General features: G+C 40.3%; 1 protein-coding gene across 2 annotated transcripts in view; it reads right to left on the reverse strand.

Moving 5' to 3' along the window:
- The window catches only part of igdcc3 (immunoglobulin superfamily, DCC subclass, member 3), a 69298-nt gene that overhangs the window by 28408 nt on the left and 23252 nt on the right, over positions 1–17638 (reverse strand). The gene's annotated exons all lie outside the window — the stretch shown is intronic.

The following is a 17638-nucleotide window of genomic DNA, read 5'->3' on the forward strand; positions in this document are numbered from 1 at the left end:
CCCCAAATGCAGCAGTAATTATCAAATCTGGAGCAGCAACACCCAGGTGGGCAAACAATAGCAAGGAGTGATATATACACACACACACACACAAACTTGAGGGAGGGGGGGAGGAATCAAGGAAGGAAGGAAGGAAGGAAGAAAGAAAGAAAGAAAGAAAGAAAGAAAGAAAGAAAGAAAGAAAGAAAGAAAGAAAGAAAGAAAGAAAGAAAGAAAGAAAGAAAGAAAGAAAGAAAGAAAGAAAGAAAGAAAGAAAGAAGGAAGGCAAGAATGTTAATCAGTTTCAGGATTTGTTGATTTAATTAAGTGTTTATTCAGAAGGATACAATGCAGCCATGCACAACTAATGAACACAGCCATGGCTATAAGTAGAGAAGTGGTCATTGGCAGATCTTGGGCATGTTGTATTGGTGTAAAAAACTGATTTCAGAGCAGCAGTAAAGACCTAATTGAGCTCATTGAGCTGCAGATCACACCATGGCGCTCAGCTCGTCTCAGTTCCCAGCTCGTGATCTCAGGCTCTGGGTGAGAGGGCGTGACCCGAGGGAGGAGCCGTCAACACAAACTCAATTAGCAACACGCCCGGCTCTTTCTCAGCCCGCGACACAAGTGCGCTTCCTCAAATGTTAGCTGTAATTACCTCGGGCCAAGTTTCAAAATGCTCTTAGCATAACAAGAGCTTAGCATTCTGTTCTCTCTCTCTCTCTCTCTCTCTCTCTCTCTCTCTCTCTCTCTCTCTCTCTCTCTATTTATCTCTCTGTAACATTCTCATCTTCAGACTAGTGTAGACTCACAGCTACATTAATGCCAAACTATCAGAGTTTGGCTGGTTAAAGCATTCTCAGTTTTGTTTGTGCAAATCTCAGCAGAAGTGATGAGAGAGATAGAAAGACACAAGATATTCACATCTATATATTCTCCATATTTTCTTTCATTTCTTGCTTTTCTTTAAAATTTACAAACATTGCCTCAGTTTCAAAATTGTTCTGCTACTCTGCAACCCTGATAGTCAAATAGTTGTAATAATTGTTAGCCATAATGAATCAATCTCTTTACCATTGTACACAATCAACATTTGGTCATGTACGGTATGTGAAAATATTACAATGAACCATTAGTGTATTTAGTTTTGTGAAGACCTATTAGGTCAGTTTTTCAGTTTTTTATTTGCCTCACGAAATAAAAAAAATAAAAATGGGTGAAGTCAAGCAAAAGAGGTGTGGTCTTTAATATTCACCAGTACAGTGTGATGTTGGAAACTGTTTTGGTCTGAACGTCAAATGCATTACTGTCTTTTAAGAAAATTTAACAGCTGAAAACAATAGAAAAACGTATTATCTGTGATGTCGAGTTCATGACCGTTTCCTTCATCTTATATATCCTATTTGACAACTGAAAGCAATGTATACTCAGATTCTGTTAGCATGAAGGACTAAGCAGCACACACCACACATCACACACACGGATTAATCAGTGAAACACATGCAGTTCCCCTTCAGGAACTCGAGCTGCGTCAACAACTCTTTGGGAACACCATGCGCTGAACCACGTGTGCAATCTGTCCAACGGAAGGGCATGACGTCACATAGTGACCAGGAAGATATAAAAGCACATTCGGTGGAGACGGTGCTAGCTTCTGTTGTTCAGGAAGTGCTTTGTGTGTGTCTGTTCCTTCTGGAAAGGTAAGAAGGTAAAATAAAAATAAAAATGGATAAGAACAACCAATCCTTCAGGCTGTACACTTCTTTGGGGGTGGAACATGCTCGGTCTGCTCTCGAGGAAGCTGACTGTCTGCGTTGTGTACGCATGTCTATGTGTGCACTTCGTTCCTCACGGTTCTGGTGAAGCGAAGCAGCGGTTAAGGACATGGCTTTTGCAAATGGATCTGGCAAAAGAAACCTCTCTTCCTCTGAGGAGGGGGATAAGGGGGGCACTGTACTAAATGAACCTGTGGACTTGACCCCGTAGCCAGTCCAGTTTGAGGAACTTTTGGAGGTAGTTACTTAAGCTGTTGCTAAGCTAAACATCATTTGGCCAGCTGAAAAGCTAGATAAGCCCTTCCTGCTGGGGCCTGCCTGTCTTTCCCAATGTGCACACCGAGGTGTCCAGATCACGGAATAATCTTTACTCGACCCGCCTCTTCAGCCTCAATGTTACCTTCTAATCCAATGTATTGGAACTAAAGGAGTACATTTATCGGACAATTGCCCGCCTCTCCTCAGTGACCTCAGGAGATCGCTTGGTTAACCCTGCCACCCTTGGTTTTTCGGGGTACACAGCTCTCCAGCGAATGCCTCCCTCAGCTTCCACCCAGAAACATATCTGCTTTGGGGGGCCTCTAGAACAGCTTAAGGGCTCCGCTCTAGCTGCTCTAGGCATGCCAGAGGTCAGTCTCGAGAGACTTATTCCCTTAGTAGACCTGTAAACTCCTGCCAATGTCTTAATGGGTCCTGTGCACTGTGGAAAAAGGCTTCAAGATTCAGTTCAGGTCTATTTCACCTCAATTCAATGGGGTATTTCCCACTCTGGGGGTTACTGAGCAGGCCCTGGTCATGGAATAAGAAGTAAACACTCTCTTGAGGAAGGAGGCTATCAAAGTAGACCGTCCCCCTGACAGAGAGTCCAGGTACTACAGCTGGATGGGTCTTATTTTAGATCTGCGACAGCTGAACCGCTCACTCAAGAAACTCAGGTTCAAGATTTTAATGCTGAAACAAGGACAGGTTCGTCATGATAGATCTGAGGGACGCGTACTTCCATATATTCGTCCTTGCTCTACACAGGAAGTACCTGAGGTTTGTTTTCGAGGGCAAAGCTTATCAATATCGGGTTCTTCCATTTGGTCTTGCACTCTCACCTCGCACTTTCACAAAGTGTGTGGATGCTGCTCTGGCTTCTCTGAGGCTCCAGGGCATACGCTTACTGAATTATATCTACGATTGGTTGATACTAGCTAATTCGGAGCAGTTGGCGATTCGGCATTGAGATGTCATTCTTGACCACATGAAGGAGTTGGGGTTAAGACTAAACGCCAAGAAAAGTGTGCTTTCTCCAATATAGAGGACCACCTATCTAGGTGTAGTGTGGGATTCAACCACAATGCAAACGCACTTGTCTCCTGCTCGGATCGAGTCGATACTCACAGCCATTAAGAAAATGAACTCACTGTAAAGCAGTTTCAAAGGCTGCTGGGTCTGGTGGCAGCTGCGTCCAACGTGATACCGCTTGGCCTCCTGCACATGAGACCCCTGCAGTGGTGGTTTAGGAGCAGAGGGTTTTCCAAGGTTATGCGGTAGAGCAAATATGGAGGAAGTTTTACAGAGCACAAGTGTACCTGTTTGCGACTCCAGAGACTAGCACTGTCCCCTCTGGTTTTACCTTACTTACCCAGCTCCTGTCGGATTGGACACCTTTGTGGGATCTGGCCATTGTTCTGAAGGCCCTGTCCAAGCCTCCCTTTGAGCCCTTGCACGAGGTGCCCTTGAGCTTTCTACATTCAATACTGCTTTTCTTCTGGCCATCTTTTCTCTGAAGAGAGATGGGACCTTCAGGCCCTTTATGTGGCCCCCTCTCTTCTGGAGTTTACCCCAGGCATGGCCGTATGATGCACGAGCACTGGACACATACGTCCACAGAACTGCCCTGCGGAGGAAGTCGGACCAGCTGTTTGTCTGTTACGGTCCATATAAGAGGGGTCTTCCTGTGGACAAGCAGACCCTTAGCAGGTGGATTGTGGATGCTATCTCCTCTTTTTTTGAGTCCTTTGGTCTCCCCACTCCTTTCGGGGTCAGGGCTCACTCAACCTTAAGTGTGGCGGCCTCTAAGGCCTTTTCCTCAGGGGTTTTTCCCAAAGGCATTTGCAATGCTGCACTGTCCCTCAGTCCTTCATCTTAGCTGTGCCCATCCAGGAACAGGGATTTGTAAGTCTGGCAGAGTTGTACTATCCTTCTCAAAGTGATGTTGACGCAGCTTGAGTTCCTGAAGCGGAACGTATCTAGCTTACGTATGCGTCTCAGCGCCACACTTTCTGCATCCCTGCGAGCGCTTCCTTCGCTCTCCGAAGCTAGCGCCGTCTCCACCGCATGTGCTTTTATAGCTTTCTGGTCGTGACATCATGCCCTTCCGTTGGACAGATTACACATGTGGTTTATGGCATGGTCACGCAGAGGCGTTCCCAAAGCGTTGTTGATGCAGCATCTCAAAATACGTTCTTAAAGCTTTGCTACCCATTTTGCATCAAATTCACAGGACAGGGGAGCAAAAACAAACATCAAAAATGGGATGATAGCCCACAGCTCTTACAGGGTGAGTCACGAATGTATGTACACACACACACACACACACACACACACACACACACACACACACACACACACACACATACAAATATACACCCTCTCATAACCCCTCTCTTGGGCCTCGGCCTCCACCCTCATGCATAAAACATTCAGCCTGGAGAAGTCCACTTTTTTTGCTGCCATTATAAATCTCTCTGTCTCTGTCACAAACTTACACACACACACACACACACACACACACACACACACACACACACACACACACACACACAAACGCCAGTCTGAGGGTCGAGGGACACTTTGGAGAAGGCAGCCCCAAAATGCTGTTTTATACCATTCATTACTCTTACTCTACCTTTCTCCCTCTACACACACGCACACACACACACACACACACACACACACACACACACACACACACCAGTTTTACATAAAAAAAGTTGTGAGTCTCTGAAAGAGGAGAGGAAAAATAAAGGGAGAAAGAATAGAAAGAAGCTGAAATATATAGATTCAGTGAAGACATACGTTTTATATACTGTATATATAATAAAAAGATAATAATACATGATACATGACAGTCAGTGATGTCAACGATGAAAAACTCATAGGTGTTTCTTTCATTATGTCTCTAAAAGCCCTTAATGGCTTAAGCAAAAATATTTAATTAGAAGAAAACAAACATAAAAGGTGTGTGTGTGTGTGTGTGTGTGTGTGTGTGTGTGTGTGTGTGTGTGTGTGTGTGTGTGTGTGTGTGTGTGTGTGTGTGTTTTTACGGTTCACAAGCTCTCCATTAGCGACAGTGTGTTTTCAAGCATTCAGTCAGGGTTTAATGTGTCTTCCTTTTTTGTGTTCTCTCCATTTCTCATGTGAAACAACCGGATCTTCATTTTGTTCCGTGGTTGTCGTGTGTAAAGTGTTTCTCTGAGGCCTTGTGTGAGCTCCAGTGTCCTAAATACACTTATATACTGATTGATTTGACAGTGCTGGAGCGCTATATGCTAAATAAAGTGAGACAGATGCATGCCATTAAGACTGTCAGGCTGGGACGTGGGAACCTCAATAACACACACAAACACACACAGGGGTTGCATGCATGCTCTCTGAATATAAATCAGTGCCTGCACTCTACGTATCATGCAGGCTGTAATAATAACATATAACACTGTAAATAAAAAGCGTTACAATAAACGTTTCTTTTTTTTTTTACTTTTTAACACCACAATTGTTATATCTTAGCACAGCAGCATATTTTTTTACATTTGTTTAATAATTTTCATTAAACAATATATAATAAATTATGAAAAAACTATATATAATATAATTATAATCAATAACAACCAAGAACATTTCTAGATTTCATTTTTTCAGATTTTTTCATCTAGTGGCAATTTAATGTAAATTCGATAAAAAAGCAAAATTAAAAGACAATTTTATGAAATCTGAGGTTTATTACGTATAGGTGTTAAAAAAAAAATATTCCGTATATATATTCGAATGCTTTCGTTTCAGCATTTAGACCATTAAGAGAGCAAGGCATCATGGGAGAACCAACTAATTAACACCTTATAGAAATGAGACCCATTTCAGAAAAGGAGTAGATAAAAGAGTGTTTTTACTGTATTCTCACTCTGTTATGTAAATATTACACATTTAATATTTGGTTGTAGAAAGAATGAATGCAATCAAGAAAAGAGTTAGCAAAATTAATTAAACAGAATAAACTATTTCATGATTAATTTCTGTAGAGGATAGAGATGCTTCTTTATTCATTATAGCGGCATCATTCACAAGTGGCCTTCAACAGCAAAAGAGAAACAGTGGGTGAGAGAGAGACAGAGAAAGAGGAAGGAAGGGGTAGGCAGAGAGAGAAAGAGAGAGAGAGAGAGAGAGAGAGAGAGAGAGAGAGAGAGAGAGAGATAGAGAGAGCGAGCAAAAGAGAGAGAGAAAGAGAGAGAGAGAGAGAGAGAGAGAGAGAAAGAGAGAGAGAGAGAGAGAGAGAGAGAGAGAGAGAGAGAGAGAGAGAGAGAGAGAGAGAGAGAGAGAGAGTGGACCTGGTTGTTCTTCCCCCACACTAACCCTGAGACCCTCATCACATCCAAAAGCACGCTGCTGTAATTACAGGCTCAGGAAATCACCAGACACTAAAATGGCTGGAGGATAAAAAGGAGGATCCGCTGAAAAAATATAAATTAATTAATTAGGTAGGATTTTACATAAATTAGTGTGTTGGTTTTTCTGCTCTGCAAAAAAAGTTTAGAAGAGGTTCTAGACGCAAGCTAGTGGCAACACAAAAGAATCTAAATCATATTCGCGATGACAGGATGACAACAATTATTTAGGATAAATATACTGAATACTGTACTGTGGGGGAATCCTAAAGTGTACAGTATATGAGAGTGCAGAGAATAATAAAATGTACAGAATACTGACGTGCACAGTATAGTGAAGTTTAAAACTATACTGAAGAGTAAGTAATACTGAAGCGTACAGAATACTGAAGCGTACAGGCTACTGACGTGTACAGAATACTGAAATGTACAGAATAATAAAGTTCAGAGTATATTGAAGAGTAAGGAATACTGAAGTGTACAGAATATTGAAGTGTACAGAATATTGAAATGTTATGACGACCCCATCGTAAGTCAAAAATACCGCAAGTCGAAGATGATACTATGACTGTGACAGGCTTTCCTGCTTCATGCTGATTCATAATTTGCATTTTTCTGTTCTAAACTGATGGCTTTTCTCTTCTTTTTTTCACCACCAGCAGGAGACGTACTTGGGCGCTTGTAAGACACGCTTTTGCAAAAATTGCTGTTTGAAACAGAAAAAAATACACACTGAGACACTTCACTCTGTCGACCGCTAGCGAGAGTGGGGCATCTCACAGGGCGAGAGATACGCTCATCCCAGCTGTGTGTCCGACGCATCGCACATCGTATGCTGCTGCCTGTGCCTGTAAAATTTTAACAATTTTCTCGTATAGAAATCGTCATTGTAAGATCGGAAAAAACGTAAGTCGAACCATCGTAACTCAAGGACGATCTGTATACTGAAGTGTAAAGAATATTGAAGTGTACAGAATACTGATGTGAACAGAATAGTGAAGTACATAGTATAAAAACTTTCTTTCGGCTTCTCCAATCAGGGGTCCCCACAGCGGATCATCAGCATGTTTGATTTGGCACATGTTTCTACGCTGGATGCCCTTCCTAACGCAACCCTCCCCATTTATCCGTGCTTGGGACCGGCACTAAGGCTTGTGCAACCCTAATGGCTGGGGTTGGTTCCCTGACCGGGGATTGAACCCGGGCCGCAGTGGTGAGCGCGCCGCATCCTAACCACCTAGTATACTGAAGAATAAAGAATACTGACGTGTATAGTGTAAGAAAGCCCACAGATAGCTGAAATTTTATTCATTTTAATGAATCATTAATCATTATTAATAATTAAGTGTACAGTAGTGGATAGTGTACAAAATACTAGGCTGTAAGTTTAAATACTGAATACTAAATGTGAAGAGTGCTGGTGTATACAGTATCTAATAGCGTACAGAATACTGATGCGTAATAAATACTGAAGTGTGCTGAACTACTGTATGAAAGTGAATGTGAAAGTGAGTATGGAAGTGTACAGAACACTGTGATCATGGAGGATTGCCAGTGCAGGTCCACCATGATTTATTGGACACATCCGGGATTCTTCAATAAAACTCAATAAAAAGGAAATACACAAGTTTTGCGTTTGTCTGTGCAATCCGTCTCCATCTCTGCTCGTTTCATTCTGTTTTTATTTCCCCTGCTGCTCTGCGATTCGCTGATTTTAGTGATATGGCCTCTGAGAAACAGCTTAACAAATGGTCCCCATGCTTTTCTCTTTTCTCCAGACTGTCAAATATTGAAAATGTGGGAGACAGCTGGAAGTGAGTCACTATTTAAATTCAAATGGAAGAGTCATTACTTTCTCTCGTTCCCACTCGGTTTGTCAGCTTGGAAAATGAAAGGCTCGAATCTCACGGGCAGCCAAAACACTTTTGAATAACAAAGCAGACGGACATTTGGCATCACAATTCTCCATAGCAAAATTACTTCCCCCTCATTAGCGCTCCACTGGTGAGATCTATTCACACATATACACACACACACACACACACACACACACATACATACACACACAGACATTAATTGTGTAAATCTGTATTATACACTTTTGTGCTGCACCTCCGGGACAGCGTGACGTAATCACTCTACACAAGAATAAACATTGATTGCTCACCATAATAAGCTAATTTTTTTAAACCAAATAATGTGAGGAGCAGCTCTGGGAATAAATCACAAAGCTGATAGATTGAGGTGTGTAGTTTCATGTGAAACCATACCTTACCATACTCGACTTTATAACAGCATAGAGGCAGCCTTAAAACCAAATAAACCAGCACAGGAGTTGAAAAAAGGTACTGGCTAACACAGGCTGATATCTCCATCGATTCATTAACTTTCAAAAAAGATTGGTCTTTAACATGCTAACATGCCACTGTAATAGTAGCATGGCAATTATCTGATTAGCCAATCATGTCACAGAAGCAGCAATTACATGTGCATTCTTACAATTTCAAAATATGGAATCCAACTTTTCTAAAATAAATCTACTGTATTTCCTCTTACTAAGATGTGTGAATAGATTTCAAAGCAGATATCAATTAAAATACTACACATGTATTGCGCTCCAAATAGAAGGTGTTATACTGTATTACACATCTAATATATTTACATGTGGGTGGTATGTGCTTGGTGAAGCAGGGAATTCAGAGCACTTAATTTTTTTCACCCCCATTAGCACACTGCTGCTGCACATTCACTTATATACATACACATGCGCACACTTAACCATCTGCCGCCGGGACGAGACGTATGGGGCCATACCATACGGCACAGGGCCAAACCAATGGAGTCAGAGAGTGGATGGTGTGTGTTTTTGGTCAGAGGCTGGTCAGTTAATTGTTTATTCAAAGCAGTGAAGCAACTTCTTTAAACCTTTTTGATATATTTTGTCTAGACTCTATTGCTTAGAAGTCACATTTAAATAATTAAGAAAGAACTAAAAAATGTAAACCTTTGTGTGATTATTTTAATAAAAGAAATAATTGCAGGTTTTGGGTAGTACGATCAAATGAGATTGAGGAAAGTTTAAGCAAAAAAATACCTCAACAAATAAAAGTGTGGAAAAAACCTTGTTGTATAAAACCACAATATATTGAACACCTGCTGAATGCAATAATACAATCATTATCATAGAGACTCAACTGACCTCAGAACAAGGACAAATATGATCTCAGTGACTCAGTGTAGATATCACAGGAGAATAGCTAGTCTGCTTTGAGCTAATAACATGAAGGAAATGGAACCTCAGTATGGACTTTTTACAATCATGCTGAACAGAAAAGCACCTCAGATTCTAAGATTTAACATAATGAATCTCAAGGATTTCCCTTCTCTCCGCTAAGAACAGGAATCTAAAGCTTCTAGTGGACACAAGATCACCTAAACTGACAGTTGGAAAAAAAATACAGGCGACCCGAATACACACGCATACGCACACACACACACACACACACACACAAACACACACACACACACACACACACACACACACACACACACACACACACACACACACACACACAGATGCACTTACATTCATTGCTCTCTCAGCTTATCACACCCTCTCCTCTTTCTCATTCTTTTTCTCTCACACATCTCCAACATAGACACACACACACACACACACACACACACACACACACACACACACACACACACCCTGGTCTGCTCCGTCAGCTGAAATGACAGCATTAATGAGCTTCTTCTCTGTTCCTCTCAGCCCGAGCCAACTGGCACACACCCGAGGGAATTCTTCACGCTGAATTGCGGTCATTAATCACAATCTAGGACAACGTGGTGCCATCGTGTGTGTGTGTGTGTGTGTGTGTGTGTGTGTGTGTGTAAAAGAGAGAGACCCCAGAGATCAGGAGACGGGCCAAACTGTGAGAGAATGAGAGAAAGAGAAGAACGGACAGGATGACAGCAGGAAGCTCAAATGACAAAACCCACCAGAACCTCACCAAGATCTCACCATAACTGCACAATATACACCTTTCCTGTGTGTGTGTGTGTGTGTGTGTGTGTGTGTGTGTGTGTGTGTGTGTGTGTGTGTGTGTGTGTGTGTGTGTGTGTGTGTGTGTGTGTGAGAGAGAGAGTGCGTGGGTGTAAATGCACAAAGCTACTGCTGCCTAAATCCATTTCCATGTCGTTGCAGCCATGCTTTAATAAATAATAATTAAAAAAAATAAAATACAAAAAAATGATATTGTGTAATAGTTTTTAATATAATTAATATTTGAACATTAATTTAGTATATTTTTTATTTTTATTTATATTTGACATCTTTTGTAAGTTTTTTTAACATACAATAATAATTTTTAATATTATAACTTTAAGAATTTTCACAGCTAAATTCTATTATCTCCTGTTTATTTTCTTTATTTCAACTATATTTTATAAGTTAAGTTGTATGGCTAAAGCAGTGTTTGTTTTTTATATATACTTATTAATTAAGCATTTTTTAAATATATAATTTAGCACTATTATTATTATTATTATTATTATTATTATTGATAAAGAAAAATATAATAAAAAAAATTTAATTGGTGGTTTTCGAATAAAATTTAAATACTTCTAAATACTTTAATACTAATTGGAAATTTTTATTTGATTTTATTTGCTGTTTTCAATTATTTTAAAGGCCTTATTTCTAGATTACATGTAGTTGTTTTGTAATGTAAGTAGAAATGATAACATGCAGTAAACCCAAATCGCCAATGATAAGCTGTTAAAATTCTAGCCAGACCCTGGCCTCCTGTACATTTTGCGATAAACAAGTCATTTTTTCTTTTCAATGCAAAACTGTGACACTATCAGAAAGCCTAATATAATCCTTACACGTGTCTCCCATAACAGTAAGCATTCAAATGCAAAAAAAAAATAATGTAAAAAAATTAAAATGAAGTCTGCTTATCGACTGGACCATTCTGCACTACCCTATTTATATATCCATCTCCCTTTAATCTCATCTATCTGCCCAAGACAGCTGGGTTTGTGCTCTCTTTATTATTTTTTTTCTTTCTCATCCTTTTTTCTTTTTCCGCGCACTGCCAGCTGATGGAGGGCACCAGGGAAATCATCTCAAGGCTACGCCCCCACACGTACCACTTAATCCATGTGAATTCATGCTAATGCAAAATGTGCTGCCCTCACACACACACACACACACACACACACACACACACACACACACACACACACACACACACACACACACACACACACACACACACACACACACACACACACAGCATGGGGCCAGGCCTGGCTTTGCAAAACTACACTCCGTTGGGAAAGCGAGACAAATCAGACAGCCGCCTGTACACAGGGAAAAATATAATACATAAGCCACAATGTGCTCTCACATAGGGTACACACAAATAGAGACCACTATATAGCTGCACTTTGCTGGTGTACAATTACTGACTGTAGCCCATCTGCTACAAACAGATTATCAGCCTCCTCTACATTGCCTCGGACAAATTTATGAAAATCTCCACCATGAAACACATCAAATAATTTTTACATACATGTGTTTAAAGATCATTATGTAATATATAATGGAAAATACAACATAGAATGGTACAGATGTTTGCTAGTTAGTTAGTTGGTGATCCAGGAAATCTACAACTTTATTAGTTGAAGAAGCTGGAAGCTGATCTGAATCAGGGGAGTATACATATACTGTAAAAGAGCTTGACTGACTATAGGACTAATGTGCTTTATGTCTTCCTCTTCAGAAAGACATGAAGCAAAAATCAAATCCCACTAGACAACAATCAACAAGTCATTGTTAAAAATTTTAATAAACAATAGACCAGCTTGTCACAAATCATCTCAGAATGTCCAAAACATATCCTGGACACAGTTAAAGGTCAAATGGTAATCATATTGATAAGGAATTAAAAGTAGAAAGAAAGATTGGGCAGGGAATTGGAACTTCAGTCATCAACTATCAAAAATTTGGTATAAATAATAGAGTAGAATAAAAGTCCATCTGTCACTCAGATCACTTTCTCTCAAAGAAAAAGAGAGAGAGAGAGAGAGAGAGAGAGAGAGAGAGAGAGAGAGAGAGAGAGAGTGAGAGAGAGAGAGAGAGAGAGAGAGAGAGAGAGAGAGAGAGAGAGAGAGAGAGCATGTGCAAGAGAAAGAATGTGCACTCTAGACCTGTGATTTAAGTCCTGCCATATTACCTGTCACATGCCGTCTGCACACACCTCCAGGACAAAAGATTGTAATTTAAAACCATTTATAATGCAAGCAATGCTTTTTAGAAACATCCAAATCTGACAGGGCTAAGGCAAAAACATAAAAACCAGAATTAAAGATTCATAAAACTTGTAGACAATATGCTCGGTGATGACTGGGGAAAACACAGAACAAAGAGACATGGATGCTTAAATACACAAACTAATTAAAGGGCAAACTAGAAACATGTAAGAGTAACCAGAACAACATAAAGAAACACAGAACGCAGTGGTCAGCATGAGGGGGAACTATTTGAAAAGAACCACCAGTAGCATGGCCCCAAAAAGGCCTTCTAACACTCCCAGGGGTGATCCTGCACCCAAGAGTAAAACGATTCTCAGGGTTCCAAATGCGGGACTGTCCAGAATGCTAGCATCACAAAGGAGCAAAAAGAAAGATGTAAGGCAGGTGAGTGGATGCAGATCATAAAGAAATGTTGTCCACAATGGGGTCCATTCGTGGTGTGAGTCATTCCCAGGGTCTGGAAAAAGCAACAATGCCCTTAATGGGGTTGTGACAAGAAGCAGTAACATCCTCGATGGGGTCAAAATGACAACGTCCTCTGCAAAGTCTGATGGTTGGGTGACAAAGTGATTACATTTTGCTAAGGTCTTGAGCTTGGCATTGGAGACAACGCTATGGTTTCTTGAGCTTGGCCTGGGAGACTGCTTTATCAGTGTCAGGTTTAAGCGAGGTGTGGGACTCCTCTCGATCAGCCTCAGGCTTGAGCATAGCTTGGGAGGCAGCACCGTTAGCCTTAGGCTTGAGCATGGCTTGGAAGCCCGATCCATCAGCCTCAGGTTTAAACTTGGCATAGGAGGCCACACCGTCAGCTTCAGGCTTGAACTCGGTGTAGGAGGCCACCCCACCTTCCTCAGGCTTAAACTTGGCATCAGGGACTCCCCAATCGGCCACGAGTTTGAACTTGGCTAAAGCCTTAATTTCTCCCTTTTTTCCAGTCCAAAACTTTTCCGAATGGGGATTAAACAAATATACCCCAAAACAATAATGCATAGCCATATATATGGGCATAAAATCATGTAAAAGTGTTAGAATAAAATTTTTGTGTGTGTGTGTGTGTGTGTGTGTGTGTGTGTGTGTGTGTGTGTGTGTGTGTTGGTGTGTGAGAGAGAGAGAGAGAGAGAGAGAGAGAGAGAGAGAGAGAGAGAGAGAGAGAGAGAGAGAGAGAGAGAGGATAGAGTGAGGGTCATAAAGTCTTGATAGCACAAAAGCCTGGAATGTCCCGTTGAAGTTCAAGGTTTGAGCTCCACAACAGCGGGGGGTCTAAAAGCACCCGAGACCACCAACACATGACAGTCACATTTCACTCAGCATGCAAATTCCTCACTGTGCACTCTCTCACCTCTTTTCACATGATATATATATATATATATATATATATATATATATATACACGTGGATTGGATTTTTGCAGTAAAAACTACACCACATCTGAGAAAAAAAGAGCTACTTAAACAAATATTATCCTCATACTGCCACCACTCATAAACACACACACACACACAAACACACACAAACACACACACACACACAAACACACACACACACAAACTTCCAGTTGTGCCAGCAGAGATGAAACAAGGCTGTTATGCCCTTCCCGGAATCCCCAGAATCCTTTGCTCACATTCCAACTTTGTTTAATTGGTTCCTGTGGAATTCGGTATCGGCCCCCAGGCTGACAGGGTTTTAACCCTCTGTGACCATTTCAGGTGTATTATCCACACAAAGCAAATCAAAGAAGCATCTTAAACCCGAAAGAAAAAGAAAAAAACCCTCCTTCACTCCATCTCGCTCCTGCTTTGAGCATGATTCATTTTTAAGCTGCTAATTCACCAGAATTAAATATTTAACAGATAACACAGAGGACTGTCGAATCAAAGACAAGTAAAAGAGACACTATGATCAGAGCAATCTCAGATCTAACCGTTTAACATCCAGATAAAAAGTTCCAGTGGAAATTATAATTAAATTGTCACCTAGTCATATCTGAAGTAGTATCAGTCGACATGCATCAAAAACTATAAACAGTTATTGATAAACAGCAGTCATATGTAACTCCGAAAGATTGCATTTATTCATTAATGGTTAGCAGCAAAAATATCACACAATTCAATATCTCTGATTTAAATGGTGAAAATAAAAAAAACACCCACACCTTTCAGAGTTGAAGGCTGACCAAAATCAACAGATGGAGAGTTTTTTTCTGTACATCAATACAGCTTTTTGTTTTATTCAAATGGATTTGTTTTGCTATTAAAATGACTGAAATCAACAACTGTATATTAATACCCACCTTTCACTGGTATAAATTGAATTGCATAATTACAATTGCCAAACTGACATTTTGATTATTGTAAATATGTATGCACTGCGTGCTTATTACCATAAAAATGTTCATTGAAAACCAGCATTAATTAAAACAAATATTCCTGGCATGTACATAAAGTTTTTCATTCAGCTCTGTTATTTTCCAAATGAAACCAGCTACTTTTTTCCGATTTCAAAAGTGTTTCTATTTGTGAACTTTCAGCCAGAGTACATTCAAACTGTAAAGTTTCTATTTTACACAAAAAACACTTACTAGATTAGCTATACTCTATGCTATATTATACCAGAGGAATATGATGCACCTCTGACTGGGTTTAAATTGTCGGCCTTGAGGCACAGTTCTTAAATTTTGACACACTTTAAAATGTTTCGATTATTTTAAGCCTGCTTGTTTACATACGCACAAAGCCTGAAACATATCCGATTCCCATGTTAACATATTGTTCACAGTCGAAATGCCCTCAGCTAAAAATAACAACTTTTTTGTAACTAAATCCTGTTAAAAGTGATTCTGTTGTTTTTACTGAGATTGCATGTGCTATATCCTCTTTATGTTTTACCTAAAAGGATTTTATTTTATGCTAGGTCTGACTGTAGCCTTGTTCTTGTCACATAGCAATGACGATTACAAACAAACAGTGAAATCTGGTCTGTTTGACATTTACTTACGAGTCGAATAACCTGATATTAGTTATGTATGTAGATATCTGTACAAGTAAAAAAGAAAATGTCTGGGAATGTAACTGTCGGCCATCTTGAATCAAAAAAACATTTTAAATGTTTTAAATGTTTTATTTAGTTAATAATCCTGGGCTGGACACTTGTGTAAACATTTTGCATAAAAAAGGGTTAATGATGCTAAAACAGTTGGCCTAATGAAACGTGCTTCATCTGAAAAGAGCTTGGTGATACGTTAGACTTTAAAAACAGATCTAGTATGGTAGAATATAGTATTTTTCCTTGAAGCTTTATGTAGAAATGAGTGTTCACATCACAGCAGGCATTCAGACTTTTAGACTTCACTCGCATAATTTTGGCTTCGTCCACACATAATCGAAAGCAAAGTCAATGCCAGCAGCCCTTGGGGGACGTGGGAGAGAGGGACAGGGCACCAGACTCGAGAGAGGGGGAGGGGCATGAGTACAAAGGAGGGTGGGGAAGTGCATGGAAAAGAGGAAGGGGGATTTGGGTGAAGGCAGGAGATGTATTCTGCCCCAGTGCACACAAAGAGGTCACCACTCCCCCACGAATCGTCTGTCCCTCCTCCTCACCATCCTGGGCTGACCTCTGACTCTGCTATCTCCAAAATAAGATAGGGATGGAGTGTGGACAGGGGGGAGGAGGAGAACAAAAAACAGGGGGGGGGGGGGGGAATGGCAATAGGAAACCAAGGCCAAGTCAATGACTGAATCTGCTTTCTCAGGTGAAAAAAATGGATTGTTAACCAAATTTATGTTTATTTTTGTATATGTTTTTCAGTTGATAGATTTAAGACACACAAACCTGTTGCTAATGATATGTGTAGGGGCTGAAAAACTAAATATATATTATTGGTCTAACAGTCTTGCTTGTAACGTTCCATAACACAAACCCCATCACAGTATCTACAACGTACGATCCGAATACACAGCACAATTCCTTACGAAATCTATCTAATAAACTTGCCTCTTGTGCTCTGTATTCGCCATTTTGCACCAACCTTGGCACTCCATTGAACACAGCATGTCCTCTAGGGGTGAATAAGTACAAATCAATTTCAAGATTAAGTGCAACTCTGTTTCCCAGCCTTCTAAAAACAATTTAACCTGTACAATCAGTTAACCCTGCTTATTAATATTTTATGTTTATCTGCCATGTTTTGTAACCATCAACTATTATTTAACTGCTTTATCCTGGTCAGGGTCACAGAGGATGTAGACCTCATCCCAGGAACACTTCCCATGAGACAGGAAAACACTGTGGATAGGACACAAATGATTCACACTTACACATTCGCACCCAGGGTAAGACTTACACCCAACAAACTAAATATCTGGAAGAAATCCATAGAGAAAGCCCATAGAGAGAACATGTAAATCTCCATACAGAGAGTAATCCAAACTCAGGATCTATGAAACTATCATCATTACCCTAAAGTCCACCCTGCAGCCACAAATAAAACCGTACAGGTGCACAACCACCCTAAAGCTATAACCTGAAACCTGAGAAATCCAGTTTACAGCCACTGAACCCAAACCAAACCCTTAAAATGCCACTCTACAACCAAAGACAAGCAACCAAACCATTAAACCACTAAAATCTTCTCTATATTCAAATACTAGACTTCGGGCAAAAGCAGAAAATTTGTCTAACTGGAAACGTTTTCTTGTTGTGCGGGAAAAATGCGACCTGACTGGTCTGGAGGTAAAACAGTGTTTAACATATCAAAGATGTCAAATGTGAACAAATAATGTCAAATCAACAAACTAATGTAAAATACAATGTCAGCTGTAGATATCAGTTCAATTTGCAAATCAAACTTTAATATCTCCACCTTGCTACACTAGGACCTTATAATCCACCCTGCAACCCATTCATTCTTCC

This window comes from Silurus aristotelis (genome assembly GCF_946808225.1).
Source record: "Silurus aristotelis genome assembly, chromosome: 9".
NCBI lineage: Eukaryota > Metazoa > Chordata > Actinopteri > Siluriformes > Siluridae > Silurus > Silurus aristotelis.